The 8,720-nt window shown below is 34.4% G+C and overlaps 1 protein-coding gene and 1 long non-coding RNA gene across 3 annotated transcripts in view; one reads left to right on the top strand and one right to left on the bottom strand.

Annotated features, from left to right (window-relative positions):
- LOC117102502 (carbohydrate sulfotransferase 11-like) overlaps window positions 1–6,094 on the bottom strand; it is a 14,175-nt gene extending 8,081 nt beyond the window's left edge. Inside the window, exon 1 of one of the 2 annotated variants that reach the window (XM_033242793.1) lies at window positions 5,445–6,094. The gene's annotated coding sequence lies outside the window, so the exon portion shown is untranslated. Of the gene's footprint in view, window positions 1–3,519; window positions 3,780–5,444 lie in introns of those variants that run through there. The other variant, XM_033242794.1, reaches the window with a different exon arrangement.
- On the top strand, window positions 5,221–7,528 carry LOC117102504. The gene is made up of 3 exons (XR_004444425.1): window positions 5,221–5,349; window positions 5,833–5,852; window positions 6,835–7,528. It is a non-coding gene; the product is annotated as an uncharacterized LOC117102504 (long non-coding RNA).
- Window positions 7,529–8,720: the final 1,192 nt, after the last annotated feature.

Here is an 8,720-nt window from a genome sequence, read left to right as displayed (position 1 = left end):
GTGTGTGTTTTTACTCCCTTGTCATCTTATTTTAAGGATGTAACCTAGAGAGTTTTATTCATTTATTTATTCTTCCTTTTATTCAATCCTTTTTTTTACTGTATATTTATATTTTTATATGTTTCTGAAATTTTATTGAATAAAAGTGATTTGAAAGGGAAAATTATGCAAAAACTAATAAAATGAACATAATCATAACCGTTTGTGAATCGGTACTAATCGGTCTATTCTAACGATTTGTTTAAATTTTGTGGAGAAAGTCAAGCATTAAAGGTCAAGTGCACGCTCTGCTTAGGCCTATATTGTTTTATAGGCCTACAGTGTGACGATCAGATATATATTTTACACTAGTGGATTCAAGGGGTGGGGCAGTCGGCCCGCACACCCCTCCCCCACCCACTATTTTTTTTTTAATTATACAAAAAAATTGAACAAAAAGAAAATTATATTCAAATTTAAGTCTGTGAGCGGCATTTCCGGTCATCTATAAAGCACCTTGTATAATCATAAATTTATAACCTCAGCCACAACCATGGCGGGACTGAGGAGGTTTAGATCCCCAATTGTGTTTACCTATGATTAAACAACGGGCTTCTTTTACCATTCATCAGGACTTCGCAGTCCTTAAAATTTTAACATGCCTATGATAAAGTTGTTACTTCCTCTGTGCTGCTATGTTAAATTTAGCGGAGCTTAAAGAATACCAATCTTGGGAGCTGTTTTAGTAGTTTTGTTTACAGGGTTTATTTTTACATCTGAATGGGGTAACCCCTAAATCATAACGCGCTTTTGGCTCGTTTGAAGAATAGAACCACGGAACTTAGTACCAAGTGATCGATTTTTGGCGCTACCGGTATTATTCTCTTTCCAGCCTACATTTTTAAAAGAAAAAATAAGAATCAGTAAAATTTTGTCCAGGCTCATTATTCTTATTTTTGGGCCGATTTCAGGCTCAAATGTTCTTATTTTGCTCTTATTTCACACACTTTTCAAACATACAAAACTATCAGTGCACTTATACTGCTGGCCCCTGAAAAAATGCCCCGGCAAAAAAATTGCCCCGGAAAAAAAATTGCCCCAGAAAAAAGGCCCGGTAAAAATGGCAGCTCTTGCACTGTATTATAGAGGGTATTACATGGTCACAACTACTGCACAAAAGGTACAGATATAATTTTCTCGTTTTTCTGATTTGACATTTTAACTCAATTTGTTCTTATTTTGTTCTTAATCATTGCAATTTCAGCCTCTCATTGTTCTTATAAAATGTGTTTTTATATAGGCCTATAAAAAAAGTGTATGATCATCTTGCTAATTTTCAAACCACCCCGTTGCATTTTTGTTGTACTTTATATGTATTCATGTATATTCATTATTCACTTTTATTTTTTACATATTTTTTTTTTCATTATTTTTGCTTTCCTCGTGAGCCAAAGTAAATTGCCCAGCGGCCAAAATTGGCCCATGGGCCGCCTTTAAAAACCAGGGAGTTATACTTCTTCTTTCTCCTACACAAATGCTTTGAAAACAAAAAATGCCTATCTAGTAGTAATTTAAAAGCTATGCACGCACATTATGATATATTAAAATATATATCAACAGTACTGCTCTTTTAACTGTATGGTAATTTTTCTCATGTTCTTGCAATTTCTGCGACATATCTTTTTATAAATTTTATGAAGTTTCCGTGATCTGTATGTTGATTTGACCGAAATAATGAATGGATGAATAAATAAATGAATGGTCGGTAATCAGTTTAAATGCTATATTTGATTAGAGTTTTGCCTCTAAATATAAGCCTGATTCAGATTTGCTTTTTTTTATACATAGGCCTATGATGATGATGATGATGATGATGATGATGATGATGATGATGATGAGCGTAGTCCTCCTAAAGTTTTTACCAGATTACGAATTCTCAAATCAATTCTGCACAAAAAAAATCAACCATTAATATATAGCTATAAAGTGTTCAGGGTTTAAATATTAACGCCTCTTCCTTAAAAATTGTCTAACTTGATCTTGTTTAGACACGATCAAATGCATTACCAACGAAACACATGTCGACTGCAATAACTGAGTCAGGAATTAGCAAAGGTTTCTATACGTGAATCGGAAGTTATGGTGTTCATTCTATCCGCCTCTTGTGAATAATCATCATAATATAATGCCGTGTTATATACCGTAAGGCCTATACGCCTACATTGGTTAACATCTACGGTATCACATGCGTTTATGTCATTACCTGCGAATTGAATAGAAAGGCTTCAGGAACTTACATACATTATCAAAATGAATATGCTTTAATATTAAGTTCACACTTGTGATTTGCAATGGCCCGGATCGGATTTATTTATTTACTTTTATTTATTTATTGTCGTGAGATAATTTTTTATTTTTTTTATTTTTTTAGTTTTAATTTTTTAATTTTTTATTCTTTTATTTTATTTTATTTATTATTCTTCTTTTTTTTCGCAACTCTTAGCTTAAGATGTCATTTGCAATATTTTTATAAAAAATTTTACCTATTCCGATTTTCTAATGTAATTTTATCAATCATTTACTTGTTTTGCATTTGTTTGTTTATTTTTTTATCTGTATTTTTTTGAACTTGCAATTTTTAGCTTAAGATGTAATTTTGTGCAATTTTCTTGTAAATTTCTCTATTCCATTTCATACTGTAATTTTATTAATCAATTTGTAATTTTGATGTAATTTCTCGCAATATATTTGTAAATTTCTCTTTTCCTTTTTATACTGTAATGTTATTTATCAATTAATCTTTCGCTTGTTTGTATTTTTCTATATATTTACATGTATTATAAGACATCCTGTAATTGGCTTCCGCTGTTGGATGATTTTCGAAATAAATAAATAAATAAATAAAAATATAAAAATGTCTCATCGTCATGGGATTTGAACCCAGAGTCATGAGTTTGGAAGGCGTGCATCTTAACTCCGAGCTACAACTCCACTCCATTATACAACATGTGTGCAATAATAGTAGTACTGTAGTCCTAATAAACGATTGTAAAAATGCCCTATTGTATTGATAAACTTAATTTGGGTTAACAAGTCATACGCTAAAGATCAATATACGTACTGTATTGTATATAGAGCTACTAGGTCAGCAACCGTGAAAAATATGGTACAGATGTCGTCCTGTTTCTAACAAAAAATCATCGAGGCAATAAATTGTAGATTATTTTAAAATCCCGTTAGTATTCTCCGGATGTAATCGACTACTCCTCAGGAAGTAAACTCTCCACGGAGATTTCAATCGGTTTTTCTTTCTAGTCGTGCATTAGGCCTACATACTCTACTGCAGTATTTTTTTTCTGAAGTTGTACTAGGCCTACTAATGCTTTTCCTAGAATTCTATCCGGCTGTTATGCCCTTGGTTGACCTCTGGTGGGTCACGTAAATTCGTAGTACTCACCTCCTTTGTTTATGAAATATATTTAATATTTTATTATCCTGTATTATCTTGCATAAAACATGAGAATACATGAAGTGACCTACCGTACATGATAGCAGTCTGTATATTGTTTACCGCGCTCTGATTCTGATTGTCTGCTCGCCCCAACTCTGCCTCTCTCTATTTTAAATCAGAGTTTTGTTTTACCCATGGAGGTATCATCTTAATTTTCTGGAGCAATTCTGCTAAACGCAATCCTTCAGTCGACCTACAAAATCATTAACGAAAGAATCGATCCAGACGATATTAAATCTTAAGTCCGCTGTAAGGTGTCAAGCTGCGAAATACTGGATCGCCTTGCAGAACAATGAGTCGCTTTCTTTCCACAACCTTAATAGAAACAGCTGAAATATGCTTTGTCTTAGATGACTCAGTATATATGACGTCAAAAATTACTTGCCCCGTACATAGTGAAACGCTTTGTGGCTCTGTTAACATGTTGAAATTTTACGCAAAGCGTTAGATCAGGAAATTGAGAGTAAGGTCAGAGAGATATAAACAAGGATAATTTAGTGCGCGACAGGTCAATTTGATTAATTTTAACAGTAAAATAGGAATGAGGTCTAAGCCTTCTTGTAGGTATTCAGCCTCACCTTTATTTTTTTACACGGACGTCTTTATTACTTGACATGAGGCTACATTTTTTTATAATAACTCCCTAGTTTGAAAATGTTAATGGCTTTTATGATACATCCTGGTACAATTATTATCACTAGGCTTATCATTAAACACTGCAAGCGTAATCAAGTAAATGCCTAAATCGATATATTTCAAAGATTATTCTAAAATAAGTTGATAAGAACACATTTCATAAGAACACTGAGGCTAAAATTGCTTAAACATTAAAACAAAATAACAAATTAAGGTTGAAGAAAAATGTCAAATGAGGTTTTTTCATTTTGTTTTTAAATAGAAATGCAACAAATCTTAAAACCTTGTTTGCAGTAGGTGTGACTATGTAATACCATCCATAATACAGTATAGTAATATACTGCTGTACAAATGTTTAAAAAGTGTATAAAATAAAAACAAAATAAGAACATTTCGAGCCTGAAATCGGCAAAAAAGAACAACACTGAGTCTGAGTAAAATTTTACTAGTTCTTATAAAAAAAAGTTATATAGGCCTATCTACAGTATACATTCGTGCTCGTGTGCTGTTATATTAGTAGGCCTATACAGTACACGATCCATCAATTGGAAATCCGTAGGCTCAGAGTATTATACACTTAAAATTGTATTACTTGCAACAATAGGATAGCGGGTCAGCCAATTGGTTGGTTTGTATTTGCTTTCAGAAAACCTACAAGATATAAAATCCTACGAAGTGTCTTTACAGGTCTCCCTCCAAATTAAATTATTCTGGGAGTGTTGAAATGGGGTGGGAGCCATGGAGGAGCGAAGGTGAATTGTCGGAGCCTCAATTATAAGGTGGGGGGAGCTCCTCGCAAAATAAGGTAATTTGAGGTGATTTTTGGCTACTTCAGTGTGATTTTTTTTTAGGAGACGACTGCAGGGGTCGAGCATTGTTTTAGGGGTTGGGGAAGCGCACCCCCGCACTCCAGATACGCCATGGTACTGCCCGTCATGCACCAAGACCACCTCGCTACGCCACTGCTCCAATTAAAGGTCACTTTTCTGCAATCCAGAATTAAAAAATTGTTTACCGTATCTTTATTATATAAAGCTGCTAAAAGATCAGAAACCTCGATCCCAGAATTGTAATCGGAGGCGGGGAGACCTGCATAGACGACAGACAGTGACATAAATAGACTACTTATCTCACGTTGTGTTATTTTAGATCAGGGAAATGGCACGAACTGTGTAAAGCTCACCTAGGCCTACACTACTATACTACTAGGACCACAAAAGGAGGTACAGTAGTAGGAAAATTGTTTTCTTAATGTAGGGCAGAGTATCATATACAAGTACTATACAAGAACTAATTTAGATAGGCCTAGCGCTCTTACCTTGTTACTACTACGATAAGTGAAACGACACCAAGTGAATTTGGAACGTCGTTTTGACTTTGAACCTTTGTTTATACATCCAAGGCTTGAGCCATAGTAGGCCTGCAGTACTTTAATAGTCTTAAAGTCAATTCACCCTATAATCCGAGATCAGCCAGCCCTTTAACTGAGTTGATACTAACACAGCACACAGTACTTATAATTATTGAAATTCCTTCTTTTCTTACAAATGCCAACGGAGTTATTAAGTGCTGCTGTTTGAAAGCAATGGAGCCAACGAATACAACGTTAAACCATGGGTGACTACTATTACTACAGCACAAACAAAACAAACTCTCGAGTCACGAGTCTGAGTTTCTAAGTGTCCTTCTTTTCCGTTTTGTTGCAGATTGTAGTGTTATTGTAGAGGTAACAGAAAACTGGATGCTAATAGTACCAGCAATTGTATCAAACTTTTTTTTTAAACGTCTAGAAGTTTAAAGTTGAAACGGCAAATGCTGTTATTGTTCCGCATTGAATTCAGTTCAATTGTATATTTAATGTTTATTTGCTAAAAAAAGGGCCACCAACGGCCTATAAAATTTCAAAATACATATATTTACGCAACAAGCACAATAGCCTAAAAAAACAATGAACCTCAAGAGAAATTATAATACAGAAGTGATACTGGTGAATATTAAGTTTGGTTATGGAAGAATGGGGTCAATGTACACTAATTAATAACACGTTCTGGTTGAATGAGTTGCTCAAGCGAAAGGAAAAGCTAGCAACAATATAAATCACGCGATTAAAGTATTTTATATAAGGAGTGTTTATTATGTTCTTGGAATTTTAGCACATTTTTGTTAGATTGTAAAATCGATTAGCTGAATTCGACCTCTAGGTAGCTTCCTCATGGGCTAACGGTAAAATTGGGTGATCAGTCAAGCGCAGTTCATTTGTAATTTAGGGGGTTTCCACAACTACAAATTAAACGCTATAACATTTTCATATGACTTTCAATTTTTATTCTAAACAACATACATAATTATCTAAATTCCATTCAGTATCACATTTCTTGAGTAAAAATCTTTAGTAGATACAAAACAGTTTTATTTTTACCCTCAAAAGAAGACATATTCTACCCTGCTTTACAGTCTTCACCACTCACATGTACGTAGTCATGTACACATAAGAAAATGGAATCGTCCATCTCAAACCAGTGAACCGCTCGAAAAAAATGGGGTGTTTTACAAAAACTGACATTTATATACTGCTCGTACTAAAAAATCTATACATTTTACTGCATATAATTTACATCAATTAAATCTCTATCCTTTTCTTTTGCCTATGATCATAATTTTATTGTTTAAAAATAAGGATAATTTAGTCATTTTATCTGTTTTTCCAGAGTATATTTCAAGCTCTGCATCCACGTGGGCGTCAGACTGCCATGGAGGAGTTTTGGATGATTTTCATAAATCTGATTGGTCCGATAAAACTACTCAACCGATCAATATATTTAGAATACATTTAGAAGACAAAAAGGGCTTTCGAATGGACTTTTCCAAAAAGAAATCGGCCCACAACTTTCGACTGTAGAGGGATTTATGTTAAAGACAGCTGGGATATTTGGGCAGATTTCACTGTTTTTACGCTGAAAAAATACACGAGTGGGTTTGATAAAAATAAAAAGTCCGATAAAGGTGTTAACATTATAATTATAAATTTGTAATTGTTGTAATGATTATTAAATTCCGATTAGTTTTATCTTTTCCCAAAATAAATCGATGAAGTATTTGCGAAGTTATTACAAACAGAAGTTGAAAAATGACCAAATTTAGTGGTTTTTGGCGACCTTCACTGCCGTTTTATCGAATTTAGACATGAAACATTGTCGTAATGCGGGGGCTTCGTCCCCTGGAACACTTTCGAGTGATTTTTATGCGACGCCCGACCACCCATTTTTCTTTCGTCGGGGACGTTGGTCCCCCCCCCCCTTATCGGGGACATCGGACCCCATCGGGCAAATACTGGCTCCATCCCTGGTAGGTCTCTACTGAAACTTAACTATCACTAGCACTCAAATGTAACTTTATACTCAAGTGGCCCTACTTATTGACAGTAATGAGACTCGATGAGAGAAACGCAGGTTAATTATAACATATTTGCACTGGTACTGTACATTATTTTATCCTTGCTTCTCATCATATATGCTCTTGGTTCGTAATGATGTATCATATCGTTTTTCTCATTCGATACATAATAATTGGGCATATTGTGGGGGGGGGGGGCTACTGACATTTTGAGAAAATCATAACTGTACTTTCGTTCTTGAAACTATTCTACGTAGGCCTACAAGACGGAGTAGCACTGCAACCGAGGAAGTGTGCCACAGTCACCATGTTAAAGTTTGTGGGTGTGTGTGTGTGTGTGTGTAGGTCTATTCATAAATGTTGATCGTCAGTAAAAATATTTGTTATACCAAATTAAAACAATATTGGTTAGCGTCACCACCTGGGCAGGAATTTTTTTATACAAAAAAATAATATTGTTCAGGAAATGTTAATCAAAACAAGTGTATGCCTATTTTAAGTGAATTAAAACAATGATTTCACCAGCCAGGTGTAATATTTATTGTATACCTATTGAAAATTATTAATTTTTACACTTTTTTAATGAAATTGAAAATGTCTTTGTTTTGATTTACTTTGTTCATGATGTTGAAAAGTACAAATATAGGATCATGCTCAGTGAGTGTTTGCAGGGGAGGATCCAAAGGGCACGGGGCACGTGTCCCCCCCCCCCCTCCGTTTGCCTCAAAATTTTAAAAATGTCAATGTGCTACTCACTTATCTATTCTGAAACTGTTGTCTAAATTAACTTTTTCGTTGGTGGCGCTGCAGAAAAAAAAAAACTAAATAAGGGACTTGTGATAAGTGTATTCCTCACCTAAAATTTGGTTAAGATGTGACGCTAAACAATTAATTTTATTTAGTTGGACTTAATATTATGGATAAGGACAAATCAACATCAGAACCAACTGTTTTGGTCCTGGAGCGAATAGTTATAATGTTAGGTGTAGGCCTACGTCAGAGATGTACTTTTAATCCTACCGCATGTCCTGGGCTTGGCTTTACAATAAACCTTGGCTGTGTATTAATTATAATCTCTATCCAGGAACGTAATCAGGAAATAATCAACCTTTTCTATTGAGTATTGTAATTGAATTCCTTCATATCCGCCCAGTATTAAGTATATTTGCGTTTGAGTCTCAACCCCCTGATATGATTAAAT

Source organism: Anneissia japonica, unplaced genomic scaffold, assembly GCF_011630105.1.
Source record: "Anneissia japonica isolate Jap-2015-1 unplaced genomic scaffold, ASM1163010v1 scaffold287868_len458714_cov195, whole genome shotgun sequence".
Taxonomy (NCBI): domain Eukaryota; kingdom Metazoa; phylum Echinodermata; class Crinoidea; order Comatulida; family Comatulidae; genus Anneissia; species Anneissia japonica.
The sequence above is the reverse complement of the archived record's forward strand: the minus strand, read 5'-3'. Positions and strand labels throughout refer to the sequence as shown.